This window comes from Arachis hypogaea, chromosome 20 (genome assembly GCF_003086295.3).
Source record: "Arachis hypogaea cultivar Tifrunner chromosome 20, arahy.Tifrunner.gnm2.J5K5, whole genome shotgun sequence".
Lineage (NCBI taxonomy): Eukaryota > Viridiplantae > Streptophyta > Magnoliopsida > Fabales > Fabaceae > Arachis > Arachis hypogaea.
This window is the reverse complement of record NC_092055.1, coordinates 87,689,278-87,698,848: the sequence shown is the minus strand read 5'-3', so window position 1 is coordinate 87,698,848 and position 9,571 is coordinate 87,689,278. Positions and strand designations below refer to the sequence as shown.

The following is a 9,571-nucleotide window of genomic DNA, read 5'->3' as shown; positions in this document are numbered from 1 at the left end:
ATTAATCAGATGTTTTCCAAAATGGTTTTGAGTTTGATAAACAGAAAATTAAATCAGAGAATTTATGTAATTTAAATAAAAATCTTGACCGGGAGTAGATTGATCGAAAGTTCTATCCTTGTTGGAGTTCTCCCAAGATTAATTGATAATTGAAGGTTGTTCTGCTCAGTTATCCTTTACTGGTTAGAGGAAAGTCAAGCAAGTTGGAAGTCTACTCCTATTCACAAGTTCTAATCCTCTCCCATGGGAAGGAATAGTTTCAGTGACTAGAGAGCCATCCAACAATAAACCCAATTACAATTTTACTCTTGAGCATTCCAACTCAAGGTTCTCCTCTCAATCAACTCCCAATCAAGTTAGAAAACTACTCACTCATTATGAATGTAAACTTCACAAAATGAGAAAGGAAAATAAAGGAAGACATGATAAATAATAATAAAAAAGATCAATAAAAAAATAAAAATAGTTCTTGTATAAATAAATTCTAAAAATAATCCAATAGTAATTCTGAACAAATTAAGGATATGAAAGAGTAAGTGACAAGTAAGGAAAACAAACTAGAATGATGAAGTCTTGGCGGAGGTAATAACTCTTCTCAATATCCCAATCCAAAAAGCAATAAAAACAAAATCCTAAGAACTATGAATGTGTAGAGAGAAAACCTAGAGGAGTAGTAAAGTCAGATCTAAAAACTAAAAATTATGCAGAATCGATCTCCCCCCTGGTCTCTGCATGTTCCCTGGCTCTAATCTGCTTTTTTGGGCCGAAAACTGGGTCAAAACATGGCCCAAAATTGCCCCCAGCAAATTCTGCAGATTATGCAGATCGCGCACGTCACGCGATCGCGCCATCTAGCATTTTGCCTTGCCACGTGTGCGCGTCGTCCACGCTTTCGCGTCCCTCGTGCAGTTTCCAATCCATGCATTTGCGTCAGGCACGCGAGCGCGTCACTACGATTTCTCCATTTCGCGCGGTCGCATGAGCCATACGTCCGCGTCGCTTCTCGCTGGTCATCCCCTTAATTTCTTGTGTTCCTTCCATTTTTGCAAGCCTCCTCTCCAATTTCCAAGTCATTCATGCCCTATAAAGTCTGAAACACTTAACACAGGGATCACGGCATCGAATGGAATAAAGGAGAATTAAAATACATAATTAAAAGTCTCTAGGAAGCAAGTTTTCAACCATGGAGAAATTTGGGAAGGAATTGTAAATACATGCTAATCATATGAATAAGTGGGTAAAGATTTGATAAAACCACACAATTAAACACAATATAAACCATAAAATAATGGTTTATCAGTACTGCATAGAGAATTCAGACTGTCTGTTACCCGGTTGGAACAATGATGATCCACTTAGAGACGGGTATAGAAACAAGATTTGAGATCCAGGAATATATGAGGATCGATTTTGGGAGATTAAAGCTTATGAAGAACTCCATCAAAGCTTGGAGAATTTACTTGGTATTGATAGAGCTTACTGGAAGTCCAAGCATTGGTGGAAGTTTCAAGATGAGTTCAAGCACAAGCCACCATGACACGGAACTCACCAGATGTCCAACTTAAGGACAATAACTAAAAGTGCTAGGTGGGAGACAACCTACCATGGTATGATCGTTCTTTTTCATTCTTAGCTTTATTTTATTTTGTTTTTATCAGTATTCAGTCATAATTTTTGCATAATCATATACATTCTGCATTCAAAAAAAAAAGAGAGCATTCAACGCGCGAACGTCCACGACGCGTACGCGTTATATGTGAATGCGAGGATAGTAAGAATTGACCCGAGAGTTGGGCAGGTGTGGCGCTGGAAGTGTGCTTTGTGCACAAGCATGTGATGAGTGGATAATTTATACGCTTTTTCGCATTGTTTTTACATAGTTTTCAGTATAATTTAGTTAGTTTTTAGTACATTTTTATTAGTTTTTAATTAAAATTCACTTTTCTGGACTTTACTATGAGTTTGTGTGTTTTTCTGTGATTTCAGATATTTTCTGGCTGAAATTGAGGGACTTGAGGAAAAATCAGATTCAGAGGTTGCAGAAGGACTGCAGATGTTGTTGGATTCTGACCTCCCTGCACTCAAAGTAGATTTTCTGGAGCTACATAACTCCAAATGGCGTGCTCTCAATTGAGTTGGAAAGTAGACATCCAGGGCTTTCCAGAAATATATAATAGTCCATACTTTGATTAAGGATAGATGATATAAACTCGCGAGTGCTGGGCGTAGTGACAGACGCAAAAAGATCAATGGATCCTATTCCAGTATGATCGAGAACCGACAGATGATTAGCCGTGCCGTGACAGAGCATTTGGACCTTTTTCACAGAGAGGATGGGATGTAGCCATTGACAATGGTGATGCCCTACATAAAGCTTGCCATGGAAAGGAGTAGGATTGATTGGATGAAGACAGCAGGAAAGCGGAGATTAGATGAACGAAAGCATCTCTATACGCTTATCTGAAATTCTCACCAATGAATTACATAAGTACCACTATCCTATTTTATATTTTATTTATTTTCATCCACTATAATTTCTTAATACATTTGAATCCGCCTGACTGAGATTTACAAGGTGACCATAGCTTGCTTCATGCCGACAATCTCCGTGGGATCGACCCTTACTCACGTAAGGTTTATTACTTGGACGACCCAGTGCACTTGCTGGTTAGTTGTACGAAGTTGTGAAACATATATAAGATCATGAACGTGCGTGTTGAGTTTTTAGCACCGTTACCAAGGAATGGAATGATCACAATTTCGCACACTAAGTTTTTGGCGCCGTTGCCGGGGATTGTTCGGGTTTGGACAACTAACGGTTTATCTTGTTGCTCAGATTAGGTAACTTTATTTTAATTTTAACCTTTTTGTTTTAATTATTCTTATTTTCGAAAAAAAAATTATTTAAATATTTTCAAAAAAAATATATTTTGCTTCAGAATTTTTAAGAATGAATTCTAGTGTTTCATGATGATTTGTTGAATCCTGGCTGGCTGTAAAGCCATGTCTAAATTCCTTTGGACTGAGGATTCAACTAATCACTTCAATGCATGTAATATCCTGCTGAAGCTTGGCTGGCTAGTGAGCCATGTCTAATTCCTGGACTGGAGCTTTAGACTAACAATGCAAGATTCCTGGAATTCCTACTAAAAATTTTGAAATCCTTATTTTCCTTTTCAAAGTAATTTTCGAAAAAAAAATCCAAAAAATTTATAAAATCATAAAACAAAAAATTTGATGTTTCTTGTTTAAGTCTAGTATCAATTGCATCTTTTTAATTTTTCTTTAAATTTTCGAAGAACACATGCATTGAGTCTCTTTCTTGTTCTTCATGATCTTCAAGTTGTTCTTGACAAGTCTTGTTTGATCTTCATATTTTCTTGTTTTGTATCTTTTGTTGTTTCTCATATGCATTTTCAATTTATTAGTGTCTATACATTAAAAATCTTTAAGTTTGGTGTCTTGCATGTTTTTCTTTTCCTAGAAATTTTTCAAAAATAAGTTCTTGGTGTTCATCTTGACAATCAAAGTGTTCTTGGTGTTCATCTTGAGACTCATAGTGTTCTTGCATGCATCTTTTATTTTAATCCAAAATTTTTATGTTTTGCATCAATTTTATGTTTTTCTCTCTCTCTCATCATTAAAAATTCAAAAATAAAAAATATCTTTCCATTTTTTCTCTCTAAAAATTTCGAAAATTTGGATTGACATTTTCAAAAATTTTAAAAATCAAATTGTTTCTTATGAGTCAAATCAAATTTGCATTTTAAAAACTTTATCTTTTTCAAATCTTTTTCAAAAATCAAATCTTTCTCATTTTTCTTTCATAATTTTCGAAATTTTCAAAATTAATTTTCAAAAATATTTTTTATAATTTTCGAAAATCTTATTAGCATTTAATGTGATTGATTCAAAAATGTTAAGTTTGTTACTTGCCTAGTAAGAAAAGTTCAATCTTTAAATTTTAAAATCATATCTTTTTAGTTTCTTGTTAGTCAAGTAATCAACTTTAATTTTCAAAATCAAATCTTTTTAAATTTCTTTTTCAAATCTTTTTCAAAATAAATTTCAATCACATCTTTTTCAAAATCAATTTCAAAATCTTTTCTAACTTCTTATCAATTTAACCACTTAACTTTTTGATTGATTCTTATCTTTTTCAAAAATAATTTTCAAATCTTTCTCAATCAATCTTATCTTTTTGTTTCAATCATATCTTTTTCAAAACTGCCCAACTAACTCTCTACCTTTAATTTTCGAAAATCCCTTCCCTCTTTTTCAAAATTTTGTTTTAATTAACTAATTGTTTTAATTTTAATTTAATTTAATTTCAATTTTAATTTTTGAATTTTAAATTTAAATTTAAAATATTTTTATTTTTCGAAAATTCTTCTCTCTCACCTCCTTCAAATTATTTATTTATTTACTAACACTCCTCTTCATCTAAGAATTCGAACCTACTCCTCACCCTTGTGTTTGGATTCTCCATCTTCTATTCATATATTCTTCTACTCACATAAAGGAATCTCTATACTGTGACATAGAGGATTCCATATTTTCTTTTCTGTTTTCTTCTTTTTCATATAAGCAGGAACAAAGATAAGAACATTCTTGTTGAAGCTGATCCTGAACCTGAAAGGACTCTGAAGAGGAAGCTAAGGGAAGCCAAAGCACAACTCTCTGGAGAAAATCTGACAGAAATTTTCGAAAAAGAAGAAAACATGGCCGAAAATAATAACAATGCAAGGAAGATGCTTGGTGACTTTACTGTACCAAATTCCAATTTACATGGAAGAAGCATCTCAATCCCTGCCATTGGAGCAAACAATTTTGAGCATAAACCTCAATTAGTTTCTCTGATGCAACAGAACTGCAAGTTTCATGGACTTCCATCCGAAGATCCTTTTCAGTTCTTAACTGAATTCTTGCAGATCTGTGATACTGTTAAGACCAATGTGGTTGATCCCGAGGTCTATAGGCTTATGCTTTTTCCATTTTCTGTAAGAGACAGAGCTAGACTATGGTTGGACTCTCAACCTAAAGATAGCCTGAACTCTTGGGATAAGCTGGTCACGGCTTTCTTAGCCAAGTTCTTTCCTCCTCAAAAGCTTAGTAAGATTAGAGTGGATGTTCAGACCTTCAAACAGAAGGAAGGAGAATCCCTCTATGAAGCTTGGAAGAGATACAAAGAACTGACCAAAAAGTGTCCTTCTGATATGCTTTCAGAATGGACCATCCTGGATATATTCTATGATGGTCTTTCTGAATTATCTAAAATGTCATTGGACCATTCTGCAGGTGGATCCATTCACCTAAAGAAAATGCCTACAAAAGCTCAAGAACTCATTGACATAGTTGCAAATAACCAGTTCATGTACACTTCTGAAAAAAATCCTGTGAGTAATGGGATGCCTCAGAGGAAAGGAGTTCTTGAAATTGATACTCTGAATGCCATATTGGCTCAGAATAAAATATTGACTCAGCAAGTCAATATGATCTCTCAGAGTCTGAATGGATTGAAGGAATCATCCAACAGTACTAAAGAGGCATCTTCTGAAGAAGAAGCTTATGATCCTGAGAACCTTGCAATAGTAGAGGTGAATTACATGGGTGAACCCTATAGAAATACCTATAATCCCTCATGGAGAAATCATCCAAATTTCTCATGGAAGGATCAACACAAGCCTCAACAAGGCTTTAATAATGGTGGAAGAAACAGGTTTAGCAATAGCAAACCTTTTCCATCATCCACTCAGCAACAGACAGAGAATTCTGAGCAGAATCCATCTAGCTTAGCAAATATAGTCTCTGATCTATCTAAGGCCACTGTGAGTTTCATGAATGAAACAAGGTCCTCCATTAGAAATTTGGTGGCACAAGTGGGCCAGCTGAGTAAAAGAGTCACTGAAATCCCTCCTAGTACTCTCCCAAGCAATACAGAAGAAAATCCAAAAAGAGAGTGCAAGGCCATAGCCTTACATGATGTGGCTGAACCCAAAGAGGAGGAGGAGAACGTGAATCCTAATGAGGAAGACCTCCTAGGACGTTCAGTGACCAATAAGGAGTATCCCTTTGAGGAACCAAAGGACTCTGAGACTCATCTAGAAACCATAGAGATTCCATTAAACCTCCTTATGCCATTCATGAGCTCTGATGAATATTCTTCTTCTGAAGAGAATGAGGATGTTACTGAAGAGCAAGTTGCCAAGTACCTTGGTGCAATCATGAAGCTGAATGCCAAATTATTTGGTAATAAGACTTGGGAAGATGAACCTCCCTTGCTCACCAATGAACTGAGTGATTTGGATCAACTGAGATTGCCTTAGAAGAAACAGGATCCTGGAAAGTTCTTAAATACCTTTTACCATAGGCACCATGACCTTTGAGAAGGCTCTATGTGACCTTGGATCAGGGATAAACTTCATGCCCCTCTCTGTAACGGAGAAACTGGGAATCTTTGAGGTGCAAGCTTCTAGAATCTCATTAGAGATGGCAGACAACTCAAGAAAACAGGCTTATAGACTAGTAGAGGACGTGTTAGTGAAGGTTGAAGGCCTTTACATCCCTACTGATTTCATAATCCTAGACACTGGGAAGGATGAGGATGAATCCATCATCCTTGGAAGACCCTTCCTAGCCACAGCAAGAGCTGTAATTGATGTGGACAGAGGAGAGTTGGTCCTTCAACTGAATGAGGACTTCCTTGTGTTTAAAACTCAAGGATCTCCTTCTGTAACCATGGAGAGGAAGCATGAAAAGCTTCTCTCACTGCAGAGTCAACCAAAGCCCCCACAGTCAAACTCTAAGTTTGGTGTTGGGAGGCCACAACCAAACTCTAAGTTTGGTGTTGAACCCCCACAACCAAACTCTAAGTTTGGTGTTGGGAGGTCCCAACCTTGCTCTGATTATCTGTGAGGCTCCATGAGAGCTCACTGTCAAGCTATTGACATTAAAGAAGCGCTTGTTGGGAGGCAACCCAATGTTATTTAATTATATTTATTTATTTTCCATTGTTATTTTATGTTTTCTTTAGGTTGATGATCATGTGAAGTCACAAAAACTACTGAAAAATCAAAAACAGAATGAAAAATAGAATGAAAAAAATAGCACACCCTGGAGGAGAACGGTCTGGTGTTTAACGCCAGAAACAAGCATCTGTCTGGCGTTTAACGCCAGAAACAGGCACCAAGCTGGCGTTTAACGCCAGAAACAAGCTACATTTGGGCGTTTAACGCCAGAAACAGGCAGCAGTCTGGCGTTAAATGCCAGGATTGCACAGCAAGGGCGTTTTACACGCCTAATTGGAGCAGGGATGTTAAGTCCTTAGCCCTACTGGATCTGTGGACCCCACAGGATCCCTACCACTTCTTCTCTCATCTGCACACCTTTTCATAACATTCTTCCTCAATTAACCTCCCTCAATCACCTTCATTACTCCTCCAAAACCATCATACAACCCACCTACACCCACCCACTTAAATTCAAACCATCACTCCTTCCTTTTCACACATCATAACCACCTAAACCCCCTTGACCAAACCATTCACACACCTCCATCTCCTCCATTTTCTTCTTCTTCTACTTACTTCTTTCTTCTTTTGTTCGGGGATGAGCAAACCTTCTAAGTTTGGTGTGGTAAAAGCATTGCTTTTTTCCATAACCATTTATGGCACCTAAGGCCAGAGACATCCTCATTGAAGAGGACAAGCCCATCACTAAGAAAAGGATGGAGCAAATAAGAGATCATAGACCTCAACATGAGCATGAGGAGATTCCTCACCATAAAATTCCTGAGATGCCTCAGGGGATGCACTTTCCTCCACAGAATTATTGGGAACAAATCAACACTTTCCAAGGAGAATTAAGTTCCAACATGGGACAACTAAGGGTGGAGCATCAAGAGCACTCCATCATCCTCCATGAAATTAGAGAAGATCAAAGAGCTATGAGAGAGGAGCAAGAAAGACAAGGAAGAGACATAGAGGAGCTCAAAATCACCATTGGTTCTTCAAGAAGAGGAAGACGCCACCCTCACTAAGGTGGACTCATTCCTTAATCTTCTTGTCTATTTATTTTCTGTTTTCGGTTTCCATGCTTCATGTTTAATTATGTTTGTGTCTTTACTATATGATCATTAGTGTCTAAGTGTCTATGCCTTAAAGCTATGAATATGAAACCACCACCTCTCTTAAATGAAAACTGTTTTAAAAACAAAAGAACAAGAAGTACATGGTTTTGAATTCATCCTTGAAACTAGTTTAATTATTTTGATTTGGTGGCAATACTTTTTGTTTTCTGAATGTATGCTTGAACAGTGCATATGTCTTTTGAAGTTATTGTTTATGAATGTTAAATATGTTGGCTCTTGAAAGAATGATGACAAGGAGACATGTTATTTGATAATCTGAAAAATCATAAAAATGATTCTTGAAGCAAGAAAAAGCAGCGAATACAAAAGCTTGCAGAAAAAAAAAGGGAAAAAAATATAGCGAAAAAAAAAAAGAAAGAAAAAGAAAAAGCAAGCAGAAAAAGCCAAAAGCTCTTAAAACCAAAAGGCAAGACCAAAAAGCCAGTAGCCCTTAAAACAAAAAGGCAAGGGTAATAAAAAGGATCCAAGGCTTTGAGCATCAGTTGATAGGAGGGCCTAAAGGAATAAAATCCTGGCCTAAGTGGCTAAACCAAGCTGTCCCTAACCATGTGCTTGTGGCGTGAAGGTGTCAAGTGAAAACTTGAGACTGAGCGGTTAAAGTCAAGGTCCAAAGCAAAAAAAGAGTGTGCTTAAGAACCCTGGACACCTCTAATTGGGGACTTTAGCAAAGCTGAGTCACAATCTAAAAAGGTTCACCCAGTTATGTGTCTGTGGCATTTATGTATCCGGTGGTAATACTGGAAAATAAAGTGCTTAGGGCCACGACCAAGACTCATAAAGTAGCTGTGTTCAAGAATCAACATACTGAACTACGAGAATCAATAACACTATCTGAATTCTAAGTTCCTATAGATGCCAATCATTCTGAACCTCAATGGATAAAGTGAGATGCCAAAACTATTCAAGAGGCAAAAAGCTACAAGTCCCGCTCATCTGATCGGAGCTAAGTTTCATTGATATTTTAGAATTTATAGTATATTTTATTCTTTTTATCCTATTGGATTTTCAGTTGCTTGGGGACAAGCAACAATTTAAGTTTGGTGTTGTGATGAGCGGATAATTTATACGCTTTTTGGCATTGTTTTTACATAGTTTTCAGTATAATTTAGTTAGTTTTTAGTACATTTTTATTAGTTTTTAAATAAAATTCACTTTTCTGGACTTTACTATGAGTTTGTGTGTTTTTCTATGATTTTAGGTATTTTTTGGCTGAAATTGAGGGACTTGAGCAAATATCAGATTCAGAGGTTGAAGAAGGACTGCAGATGCTGTTGGATTCTAACCTCCCTGCACTCAAATTAGATTTTCTGGAGCTACAGAACTTCAAATGGCACGCTCTCAATTGTGTTGGAAGGTAGACATTTAGGGCTTTCCAGAAATATATAATAGTCCATACTTTTATTAAGAATAGATGACGTAAAC

The 9,571-nt window shown here is 36.5% G+C and overlaps 1 non-coding gene across 1 annotated transcript; it reads right to left on the bottom strand.

Moving 5' to 3' along the window:
• Window positions 1-5,114: 5,114 nt before the first annotated feature.
• On the bottom strand, window positions 5,115-5,221 carry LOC112787130 (small nucleolar RNA R71). Its single transcript, XR_003194560.1, has one exon. It is a non-coding gene; the product is annotated as a small nucleolar RNA R71 (small nucleolar RNA).
• Between the last annotated feature and the right edge of the window lie 4,350 nt (window positions 5,222-9,571).